Below are 13,493 nucleotides of genomic sequence, written 5' to 3'. Positions count from 1 at the left end.
GTGCTGCTGGTAGGACGTAAGCAAATAAAGTTGAAATCATCAACCCTGACCCTCTAATGCTAACCCTAATGAGATGTAAAAATATATTATTTTTTTTACAAATTTTGAAAAGAAAACATTGTTAACCTTAAAGTCAATATCTTCTATAATACAGTAGTAGAATAATTAAATTTGACATGTTAATTGCTGATAATTGTAGAATGTTGGTTCGCTGCATTGCTGCAGGAGATTCGGCAGCCACGTATGATCTTACTCTGCACCCTGCATAGGACCGCTCTAATGAGGCGACGCTCTACGACAACACATTTCTGTCCTAAAAAAGGACTAAGATTACTCCTAAATATAGTGTCTGGAAAGACAAAAATGTACACAGCGCCACATAGTGCAAGATAAACCTGATAGGTGGGGTAATTATAGTCATGGTAAGTAGTTGCACTCACCTAAGGTAGTTTGTACTGGCAGGTACAACTTATGCAGGTGGGCAGTAGTAAAATGCTTGCAGATTTCAATATCCAAGTACCGGCATCATGGCAGTGGTGCCGCAGAAAATAGAAATGTAAAAGATATATATATATTTGAAAATGGATACAACCGGAAAGCGCTACTCAAAAGGAAGGGATAAGCAGGGGACTGATGATGAGTAAATTTATTTTCAAAACGGACAATGCGGCAACGCGTTTCAAGATTCTTTTGGCCTGATGAAGACACAGGTTCTGCTTTGAAAAGCGTTGCACGTTTTGTAAATAAATGTACTCATCATCAGTACCCTGCTTATCCCTTCCTATCGAGTAGCGCTTTCCTGTTGTATCCATTTTTAAATATATATATATATATATATATATATATATATATATATATATATATATCTTATAAATTTCTATTCTTAAATATGGCATGAGGATAGAAAGCCGCACCAGAAAGTGGCAGACAAGAAAAACGGTCTTCAATGTCTCTGTTTCCTCTTGCGAGAAAGAGAGCAATTCGTTTGCACTGTTAATATTGACTGTTGTTTTACCCCCCTTTTTATCGCCCCTTTTTTTCTTCTGCCCACTACCCCTTCCTCCGTGACTGAGCATTGCAGGCCCGGTTTTACTCTTCTGAGCACTTGTACCCCTTGAGACGACTTGTGCAATGCACACAAGATTTTGTATTACATTTCCTATGTTAGGACTCATTCACACGGCGGATTTTGCGTGGCGGGTCCCGCCGCAAAATCCGACGCCAAACTATTCAGCCGTCGGCAGGAAGATTCCTCCCTCCCATTGACATCAATGGGAGGTACGGGTGGAATCCACCCGAAGATCGAGCAGGATGCTTCTTTTTCCCGCTAGCTGAAAAAAACTGGGAAAAAGCAGCGTCAGACTCCCATTGAAATTAATGGAACGTGGAATTTTGCGGTGGAATCCGCTAAAATTCCGCCGTGGGAACTGTATCTCTATGATATGTGATTAGATCAATACAAAGGCTGGCTAGTTTCAAAATATTAATAAAACTAAAAAAGAAAAATCTTGGCAGCTGCTCTTACATTATTTGAACACCAGGTGGCAATAGTGTCATTCAGAGCCAACACCTGGAGACTTTCCGTACGTTACCTTATGAAATGTTAAATACTTTTGTGTCAAAAAAGACAAAAGTATAATAGGTATGATACCTTTATTGGCTAACCATAAAAGTTCTATATGCGGCTTTCAGAGCACAGAGGCTCCTTCTTCAGGCAGTTTACAAATGAATGACTACGTTACCTTGCATGAGTTGTTGGGAATGAATTACTGCAAAAAGATTTAGAAAAAAAAGTTTTTCTCCTGTTAATGTAACTGCACTACAATACCCATCAGGGCTGATTTCAGGATTGTGTGGGCCCGTTGACAAAAGAATCCAGTGGTTCCTCGGATACGCCACGCTTTTAAATCGAATGTACTTCCCCTTTCTGTTGTAGCCACAATCTAAGGGGGAGTTCACACTGCAGGTTTTGTCAGGCAGAAAAAAAATCTACCTCAAAATTACTTTTTTTAGCCGTTAAATCGAAATAACACGGACGAAAAACGCCACTAAAAAGGTGAGATGAGGAATCCAGGAAAGTTGGGTTTCTCAGCAAAACTTAGTTTGCTGAGGCTTTTCTTAAAGAGGTTCTGTCACCACATTATAAGTGCCCTGTCTCCTACATAATGTGATTGGCGCTGTAATGTAGGTGACAGTAATGCTTTTTATTTAGAAAAACAATCTATTTTTACCACGTTAGGAGCGATTTTTAGCTTTATGCTAATTCGTTTCTTCTATCGCTGTGTGCAGCCTCATACACACACTATGACATTACTGCAGTGTCCTGACAATGAATATACATTACCTCCAGCCAGGACGGGATGTGTATTCACAATCCTGACACTTGTGAATCTTTTCTGTGAGATTACAGCAAGGCAAACGTAATCTCGTTTTAAATGAGTTTACATTGTAATCTCGCGAGATTACGTTTGCCTTGCTGGAAATCTCACAGAAAATATTCAGAAGTGTCAGGATTCTGAGTACACATGACGTCCAGGCTGGAGGTAATGTATATTCATTGTCAGGACACTGCAGTAACGGTATAGTGTGTGTATGTGGCTGCACATAGTGATATAGCTATATCGCTATCTGCAGTGTAAATGAATGGAGAGAAGTGTATGAGGCTGATTGGTCACTGATTGGTCAGCATCATACACTCCTCTGTACAACGCCCACTTGGTCTAACGTAAAAACACGCCCACTTGGGCATTAAGAAATGAATTAGCATAAAGCTAAAAATCGCTCCTAACATGGTAAAAATAGATCGTTTTTTCTAAATAAAAAGCACTGCTGTCACCTACATTACAGCGCCCATCACATTATGTAGGAGACAGGGCACTTATAATGTGGTGACAGAGTCTCTTTAAGTCTATTTTCTGGGCCTGGATATCAATGAAATGGCAGAGAGGATTGGTAGATCAGTACACTGGGCTGTTTAGGGCTGCAGTGAATGTAATCCAGTGTCAGAGCCTGGGAATCCACACAAGGATAGTGTGAAAAGCCTGATCCAGGGAACACTGTACCCCTGGGTTATCAAAGGTGGGGAAACCTGCTGTTTAGTTAGTGCCCAGGCTGGCAGGCTGTTGGTTTTTGCTTATATTCTGCAAGTCTTATATGCTGGATAACCAGCGATCGTTGTATCACTTGCCCAATATACTGGGAGGAGGCAGGGGGGAGACGGGAGGAGGCAGGGGGGAGACGGGAGGAGGCAGGGGGGAGACGGGAGGAGGCAGGGGGGAGACGGGAGGAGGCAGGGGGGAGACAGGAGGATACGGGGGAGGAGGCAGGGGAGGAGACGGGAGAGAGGGTAGGAGGCAGGGGAGGAGACGGGAGAGCGGGTAGGAGGCAGGGGAGAGCGGGTAGGAGGCAGGGGAGGAGAGAGAGGAGTGAGGGGGCAGGGGAGAGGGGGGGAGGCAGGGGAGGAGGCGGGGGAGAGAGGGGAGGAGGCAGGGGAGAGAGCGGGGGAGGGAGGGGCAGAGGTGGGGGATTCAGGGTGGAGGCAGGGGAGAGAGGGGTGGAGGCAGGGGAGAGAGGGGAGGAGGCAGGGGAGAGAGGGGAGGAGGCAGGGGAGAGAGGGGAGGAGGCAGGGGGGAGGGGAGGAGGCAGGGGAGAGAGGGGCAGGGGAGAGCAGGTAGGAGGCAGGTGATAGAGGGGGGAGGCAGGTGAGAGAGGGGAGGAGGAAGGGAAGAGACAAACCTTAGCAGGGGATCCCACAGTAGGTACACATTAGGTGACAGGGGAAGGGGCAGACAAAATGGCATTGAAGAAAAATAACTCAGGCCCTCTGTGGGAAGGGGGGACTAATAACAATTGCTCTTGAGTTGCTCCCTGTAGAGAACATAGAGCAGTCCGCAGCTTCAGGAGCTTTCTCATCTCCCTACAAACATCTTCATAACACCAATTGCAGCAGCCTGACAGACTCATCACTCGCTGTGCCCTGTGTGATTGCTGTGCCCTGATCTCCCGAGTCCCGCCACCACATTTTAAAAGCTGATTCTGAGTCTCTGCCTGCTCCCCTTCCCACACACGTCACACTGCTGTGAAGATGGAGAGGCGAGGAATAGAACAGGGGTCCGGCCGGCCGAGCAACCTGTTACCCACTGTTTTATTTGTTAAGTGGTGAGGAGAGTACAGGCTTTCTGATGGGCCCCTATAATATATTTATGGTGGCCATATACGTGATGCAGATGGCGAGAGGTCCCCTTTCTTCTTCTTTTTTTATTTTCCGGCTTATGGTAGCCCAGAGCGTGTGTGTGTGTGTGTGTGTGTGTGTGTGTGTGTGTGTGTATATATATATATATATATATATAGAGAGAGAAATGTAGAGCGTAGTAACGGCACCAGGACTTCAAGATGGATGAAAGCAAAAAGTGGATTTATTTCACCTCAACACAGCAACGTTTCGGTTCAACAGGAACCTTTCTCAAGCCATGAGAAAGGTTCCTGTTGAACCGAAACGTTGCTGTGTTGAGGTGAAATAAATCCACTTTTTGCTTTCATCCATCTTGAAGTCCTGGTGCCGTTACTACGCTCTACATTTCTCTCTATCTGGATATTGGGGAATTGATTCACCCCCAGGTAACGAGCACATGGCCTGATTTGTTGCATTTGGAGTGCTGTGTTCATCCACCTTGGACTGTATATATATATATATATATATATATATATATATATATATATATATATATATATATATATACAAATGGAGATAGACACATGCACGTATATAAACACACTTAAAACATATTTTGTTACACTGCTATTAAATATCGTATTTTTGTATACATTATATAATTGCTACGATTCATAACACCTGTTAATTGAGCTGTGGCTCTGTCTATATATGTTCAAGTGTGGTTTCTATTGATTGCTTGAAAATACTTCCATGGAGGAAGTGAAACGTTGCTGTGTTGGGTGAATAAATTCACATTTTTTGCTGAGTGCTGCTTCTAGTCTCGTTTCTTGGATACATGCATGAGGAGCGCGTCACTCATTATCTTTGAAGCTAGCACCAACCGTTTTCTTGGATATTTACGCAGTGCTGCTCCTATCCCCTGGTTTGCTGTATATTGTGTGACGAGGAGGCCTTAGCACGTGTATATTGTATCATGGAGCCGTCGGGGGCTCTGAATGCTTCACCCAACATTTTTTCCTACACCACAGAGGATGTGAATAGGATCTTGAATGGTTCATTAGGAGATGGGACTTTCCTTGGAATTCCAGCGAAGGTCGACATCAAACGATGTTTTGAATTTGAGTCGAGGAGATATATCAACCTGAGACTACATCTGTCTATCTTAGGTGAATACTATAGACACCAAATCATTCCACGTGGGTTAAGATCACATTTGAAACCCAACTTGTTTCCAAATAATGTGGACTTCTGCATGAGCCTGGAGGGTTTATCCAATAAATACGCCTTGGATGTAATTCTACTCAACATTGAATTTCTCCAGAAGGAGATTGAAATCTGTGGGTCCAAAAAGGCTGAATTGGAGGATAAATTACATACGGTCATGGAAGGTGACGAACTCTCTGGGTATCATGAGAAGTTTAAAGGCATTTTACAGATTTTCAGAATTTCAGCATGAACAGGAGGAAATAAAACGACATAAGTGGTTTCGTGACAGAGACGACTATGCTTCAGGCAAGATCTACAACTGGAAGAAAGAACAACCAACACTACAGAAGAAGCCAACCTGGAGGGACTTTAAAGGAAGATTCCCAAGAAATAGGGACTCTCCTTCTGCTGATTTTTTAGGGGAAGCGACAAGCATACCAGAGTTAAATCAGCATGTACAAGGAGAGGCGGTAGAAGATACAAGCGGGGATGTGAGAAGCAAGAATGTAAAACAACTAAGATCGACGGCCCAAGTGAAGAAGAGGTTTCCGCTAACCACCAGTTAGTGGTAAATATTTCTGATTATACGTTATCTGTTGATGAATTATCAGTGTTACATAAGGGATTATCGTTTTGCCCTGTTCAAAACATGGATTGGCTGCAACTTGATATTGACCTGAATAATTTTTTAGGGTCAGTTAGGATCAAGACGTGGTTTTCCCAACAGCCTAATCCTGTGAAAACTAGTAGTCAAGGGCCAGATATTGAATTATGCCTTAAACATTGGGGTTTGTCCAACAAGAGCAGTTTTCAGCCTCCTGCATGTTTGCAGGTGGTAGAAACATTTATTTCATCTGTATTGAAAGATATTGCAGAATTTAAACGTGAAAGTTGCTCTGGTGTATCTGGACATACCCAATATAATTTATCCATTAAAGAGAAATCAGCCCTGGAAGGATTGGTCCGTAATGATGACCTCATCATTAAACCCGCGGACAAAGGGGGTGCGGTTGTCATTATGGACCGAACCCTGTATCTTAATGAAGTCTACAGGCAATTAAATGATACAGAGGTTTATAGGAAAATCTTGGCTGATCCAGTGAGAGATATTCAAAAACGTATCAGAGTGCTCGTTGACAATGCTTTTGCAAATGATATGATTGATAGGGATCTGTATACTTACTTAACACCGCTATATCCGATAACCCCTATATTATATTGTTTGCCTAAAATACATAAAAATCTTATTAATCCCCCGGGGAGGCCCATTGTTTCGGGGAGGGATTCACTGCTTTGCCCTCTTGCAGTCTTTTTAGATAAAATTTTGAGGAGATTTGCTGTGTCTGCTAGATCTTATATTAGAGACACGTCTGACTTCCTTAATAAGATCAGGGACATTGTTGTTCCCAATGGGGCCCGATTGGTCTCTTTTGACGTGACGAGCTTGTACACTTCTATTACACATGTGAGGGGTATGAACAGTGTGGGTAAAGCACTGAGAGACACAAAATTTTCCTGTGAATGCAGGGAATTCTAGTTGGGCCTCCTTGACATAGTTCTTACCTGCAATTATTTCCTTTTTAATGATGAGTTCTTTATGCAACTCCGTGGTATGGCCATGGGGTCCAATGTGGCCCCCACGTATGCCAATATCGTGATGGCTGACTTGGAGGAGACGTTGATCTATGTATCCCACCACTTCAGCTCAGTTCTTGGGTGGTGGCGCTACATAGATGACGTCTTCCTTATTTGGACGGGTGATCTACCCAGTCTTAATGTTTTCTTTGAATATTTGAATGAGATTGATTCGGATATAAAATTCACGATGGTGGTATCTGACACTAGTGTTCAATTTTTAGACACGAAGGTGTATATTCAGGAATCTAAACTTATGACGGATCTCTTTGTCAAAGAGACGGATTGTAACAATCTGCTCAATTTTGATAGTCATCACCCGAGGGGGATGATTAGGTCCCTACCATATAGCCAATTGTTGAGGGTCAAACGGATAGTGGATGATCCAACTCGTTTAGAACATAAACTTGACATGATGGTAGGCAAGTTTCTTGATAGAGGGTATCCAAATAGACTTCATAGGAAACATGTTGGGAGAGTGCAACAAATTGATAGAACACAACTGAGACAGCAAGGTAGGAAGGTTTTACAGACTGCTGACAGACTCCCTATGGTCTCTACTTTCAGTGTGCATAGCTCAAATGTAGCGGGTATCATTAGGAGACACTGGAGGATCTTGTCCAATTTTTATGATGGAGTGGTAGAATTTCAGTCACCCCCTCTATTCTCATATAGAAGATCTCGAAATTTGAGGGATAAACTTGTGAAGACGGACGTTTGTGCAGTGAATAGTCGGGGACCACAGGGCTTGACACGTCATGGTTGTTTTCCCTGTCTGTCGTGTGACAGTTGTGCGATTATGTTAAAGGGTAGTTCATTCACACATCCCACCACTGGTAGAACATTTAGAATCACTTCACATTATACATGTAGAAGTGACTTTGTCATTTACATTCTACAATGCCCTTGCAATTTGATATATGTGGGTGAAACCACAACTGAATGCAGGCTGAGACTAAATAATCATAAATCGAGTAATCGGACAAAGAAGGTTGAACTTCCTGTACCCAGACACTTTGTAGAGATGGGACATAATGTACAACAGCTCGGATTCTGCATCATTGATAGAGTTCCACCCCTTAAACGTGGAGGGAATAGGGAGCTGATCCTTAAACAACGGGAGGTTCAGTGGATCAACAGACTTAATTCCTTACATCCTAATGGTTTAAATATGGATTATCCTCTACATGTATTTAAGTGCTCAATTAACAACCAAGAAGGTCTCACAGGTATGGTAATTGGCTAGGTATCACCATCAAGGCGAAAATGTTTTACCTCCAAAAATATCACTATAAGCTAGCGAAAACTCCACAATAACATAAGAAGCCAAGAGAAAAAGGAGTCATAAACTATAGGTACACAAAAATATATGATTTTATTGTAACACTCAAAAGATACAAAAATATATAAAAACACAAGTACACAACGAGGTGTATAAAACTGAAAGTCGATAGGTGGATCAGGTATCAAACAACCTTCAACACGGGCATGCCATAAGTATAACAGTATCAGAGGTTCCGTTAGTAAATAAGTATATGGGGGAGAGAAAGCACCTAACCGTCACATACAAGTATTGCTGGTTCACTGCAACGGGTGCAGTGCAATCTCACCACCAGATAGTGCATACAGGACAGCAGCAGATGAAAGTAACAACTACCGACTACTACCACACGAGTTACGTCTAACTCTTCAATTGCATGGTCCCAGAAATAGATCAAGGGAAAAAGGAGCCGGCCTGCTAGAGCCTAATGAACCAAGCGTCCATTAAACAGAACCACTAATGTGGCAAAACAAAAAAGATGAAGGCTTACCCATGGAGGTGTTTGTAGAAGTGAAGTGACCCACCGAGTGTTGAGGCACCCCGACGCGCGTTTCGCGAGTATCGCTTCCTCAGGGGGTGTAGATTGCTGTGTGTCCTGTCCGTTTATATCGCCCCTGTATCTGTCTATGAATGTAATCAGCTGTGTCCCTTTCCTAGGTCCACGGCGCATGTGCGGAAGTGCTCGGGGTCACGCAAACTCCATCCGCCGTCGTCATACCAACACCGCGCCTGCGCGTCTCCAAAGACGCGTCTCCAAGGAGACAGCGCAGGCGCAGGGCCAGCGGCCAGACGACGGGAGACAGAGACGAACACCCGGCATTCACGCTCCATGCGCAACCCCAGGGAAAGGGAATAGGGTAAGTGTTGCCGCCCGTGTCTATAGTCCTTACGTTAGCATCCTTTCCCTTGTACTGTATCTGAGACCATACAATGTACAGGACTCGATATATATATATATATATCTTTTTTGATGTATGAAATCGGAGTAATTATACTATAATTGTTTTTAAAGTGTTTATTCATTTTTATTCTCTTCTGTCTTTTAGATTGAAGGTTTGCGGTTAACACTGAAGGACACTTACCAACTGGAACAAGGATTGTTATTTATACAAATATATTTTTTCTGCCTACGAGATTGTCTAGGAATTATAATGTCTCTATTGTGTACATGACACGGAGGCGCTGGCTATGCATAATTATATACTCATATATATATATATATAATCTTTTTTATTAAGGGGTGGCTTTTGGAGGGTTATGAACTTTCTTTTTTAAGACCCTGTCACAAAATACCCTTGAGTGTCTCTGTGACAATAGATCGTGACAGATGTACGGGGAATTTCTTGTCTATGGGAATGGAATAGATACCATTATCCATTAACCTCTCCTTTTTATATGTATATATATATATACAACAATTTGAGATTAATAAAGATTAATATCTATATTCTATGCATTACTTTATGCTGGCCTTTTTTAACTATAGCGGGCAGCTTACTCCGATTAGATTAATGGCAAGTTTGCCAGTGTATACTATGGCGTGGTTCTAGCTTTGTAACACAGTGCGTCTGCACGGGACTTTTTGTCCCTTTATGATGATGAAGGCTGCGCCTGAATACGTCATCATAACATCTAGAGACGCATGTGATAGTATTAGCCAATAGACGGTGACCATTGGGGCATGCGCATTACGGCGACGATGGCGCCGAAAAAAATGTGGTTTTTAGCTATTGACAACTCGTGGACTGATTATCCTTGTTTATCCAGATTGGTGAGCGCCAGCTTCTTTGTATTGTATTGTGATTGCTGATTAATATGTTATTAATATGTTTCACTACTATATACACTTATATTTCACTTGTCGGAAATGTGACTTTCTACATTTATATGTCAGTAATTGACTCATACACTGCTGTATTGTATATTTTGTTACACTGCTATTAAATATCGTATTTTTGTATACATTATATAATTGCTACGATTCATAACACCTGTTAATTGAGCTGTGGCTCTGTCTATATATGTTCAAGTGTGGTTTCTATTGATTGCTTGAAAATGCTTCCATGGAGGAAGTGAAACGTTGCTGTGTTGGGTGAATAAATTCACATTTTTTGCTGAGTGCTGCTTCTAGTCTCGTTTCTTGGATATATGCATGAGGAGCGCGTCACTCCTTATCTTTGAAGCTAGCACCAACCGTTTTCTTGGATATTTACGCAGTGCTGCTCCTATCCCCTGGTTTGCTGTATATAAACACACATATATACACATACATAGACACGTATACACACCACAATACCACACAACAATACACAAATCTATACACACAATCGTCACTTACATTCTGATTTCCTAGAAACTGCAGGTGTCAGAGGTGAGAGTCGATTCAATCACAATGCAAGGTAAGGCGTCGTGCACACAGAAGAGCCGCGTACAGGAGATTGCCCCATTTGAGCCTCCATACGGCATAGTGTCATAGGAGCTATTCTCCCCTAAAAGCTTTTATCAAAATGGCACATGCAGAATGATAAATTTGCGCAACTTGCTAGACACTTTCCTCTCCCTTACACCTCCTAATAGCTGAATCAGCCTCCTAATCAGCAAAACAATGGTTAATTCTCTCCCTGATTCCAAGCGCTGTTGCTATGCAGCCGGATCTGATGACCTCATCAAGGCTTCGCTATTTATACCCAGCCAAAAGTCGCTATCTAAGGCCCCATGCACACGACCGTAAAACCTGTCCGTAATTACAGACCCATTCACTTCTATTGACCACGGACACCTTCCCGTTTATTTACGGTCATGTGTCAGGGCTGCAGAAGTGTACCGCAAAAGATAGGACATGTCTGTTCTTTTGCTTATTACTGGCCGTGTTCCCATACTTTGAATGGGAGCAGAGGCCGAAAATGCTTGCAGCTGTCAGTGGACGGCAATGCCCGCAATTGTGGCCCGTGATTATGGGCTCGGCGTGTGCATGAGGCCTAAGGCCCCATGCACATGGCCGTAGTTTTATATGCGGATTAGTTGCGGATGACTATGGATCCGTATTTGCGGACAGTAAGGGTATGTTCACACGGCTTATTTACGGACGTAATTCGTCCGTTTTACGCCTCGATTTACGTCCGAAAATGCGGCTCGATAGCGTTGGCAAACATCTGCCCATTCATTAGAATGGGTCTTACGATGTTCTGTGCACACGGTCATTTTTTTTACGCCCCGCTGTCAAAAGGCGGGGCGTAAAAAATACGCCCGCGTCAAAGAAGTACCTGTCACTTCTTCAGATGTAAATGGAGCCGTTTTCCATGGAAAACCAGCTCCATTTAACGTCCGTAATGGACGCAGCAGAAAGCGCCTCAACATGCCATTACGGCTGAAATTACGGTGCTGTTTTCTCCTGAAAACAGCCCCGTAATTTCAGCCGTTACGGACGCTGCCGTGTGAACATACCCTAAAAAAAATTACGGTCGTGTGCATGAGGCCTTAATGTACAGTCCCACATGGCGGCTGACATAACTATACCCGCATGCGGTGGGCAATGGCACACAATTTTACCCATAATACCACTGTGTTAACGTCAAATTGGTGTGCAACGTGGGAGCGTAACCTGAGTGTTAATGTACAGTTCACAAGTGCAGTTCCTGATACTGGTTTTGTCCAACCCTCATCTCCTAAAGAATCTGCCACATTGGTCCAAGTTATTTTTTTTCCTGTTATTCTGGTCATGACTACTGACTACGCTCCAGCCTCATCCATCTGATTTGCCTGCTTAGTACCTGTAGTACGTTTCCTGGTTTCGACCCGGTCTGCTCCTGGACCAGCTTCAGCAGTTTCTTCAGTTCCTGCCATGGGACCTGATCCCTGCCTTTTTGCTCCATGAAGGTACACTGGTGGTCCCAAGCCTTGCCGTGCGGATGTCTGCTATGGATAGTCTTTTGGTACAACTGCTGTTCAGGCTGACAGTTGATGGTTGGCTGGCTTGCTCTTTCGTCGGACAGACTCAAGGGAACTCCTCCCTGATGCAGGGAATGTCCGGTATATATAGGCCTACTAGGCTGCAACTGACTGCAGCCTTGGCTTCTCTGCACCACGGTTTCGTGTGGGGAGGTTCCTGCACATCACAAACAGACCACAGTTCACACGACACTGAACACCCACCGGGATGCTCCTACCCCTCGCGAGCAAGCAGCTCTATGACCCATGACTACAGTCCACCAAGCTCATGTGTGTTAACCAACTCGCAGCTTCAGCACTTCCTTCATCACACCAGGTTTCTCTACTTCCACCCGCATAAGTAACACGCTTGTCGGAAACCGCGGCCGTTTTCTAAAATAAAGTCCCCTTTAAGATTTCTGAGTTCTTTCCCATGCTCTTACAGTGCTACCAACTACTGTCTGCTTTCTTCAGCCAGACACTACCCTTACAGGAAAGCTTAACTAATCACTAATTTTTAAACAGACTTTGCATAAATCAATAGTTCAAGTGAATATAAGAAACTTTGCAATATAGTTTTTCTTAGAGGAAAATTCCTCTTTCTTCACTTATCAGACTCCCCCCCCCCCTCACTCCTAGCTGTTCGCTCACTCTAAATTTACAGCTAAAGCCGTCTTTTAGAGTAGATTTCGATTTACTGAAAGATCAGATTACAGCTGCCTATAGAAGTTTGTGGAGAGGGCAGGGAGCAGAGTGAGAGAGAAAGGCAGAGAGACACACAGACACAGACTGCATCTTTCTAGTAAGAGTTTTATCTCACCCTAGTGCTGGATTTGCAGCTACAATATTCATTAACCCCTTAATGACCAGCCTATTTTAAACCTTAATGACCAAGCCATTTTTTAAATTTTTCCATCGTCGCATTCTGCGTCGTCATTGCGACATTGCGTCGACATTGCTGTATAAGGTCTTGTTTTTTGCGGGACAAGTTGTATTTTTTAATAGCACCATTTTGACGTACATATTATTATTTATTGGTTAACTTTTATTAACTTTTTTTTGGGGGAGGAATAGAAAAAAACCTGAAATTTTGCCACTCTTTTTCGCGTCCTAAATCTACGCCATTTACCGTGTAGCATAAATAACACAATAACTTTATTCAGCGGGTTGTTACGATTGCAACGATACCAAATTTGTATCATTTTTGTATGTTTTACTACTTTTACAAGG

The sequence above is a fragment of the Rhinoderma darwinii genome, chromosome 11 (genome assembly GCF_050947455.1).
Source record: "Rhinoderma darwinii isolate aRhiDar2 chromosome 11, aRhiDar2.hap1, whole genome shotgun sequence".
Lineage (NCBI taxonomy): Eukaryota > Metazoa > Chordata > Amphibia > Anura > Rhinodermatidae > Rhinoderma > Rhinoderma darwinii.
Note: the sequence above shows the minus strand (reverse complement) of the source record.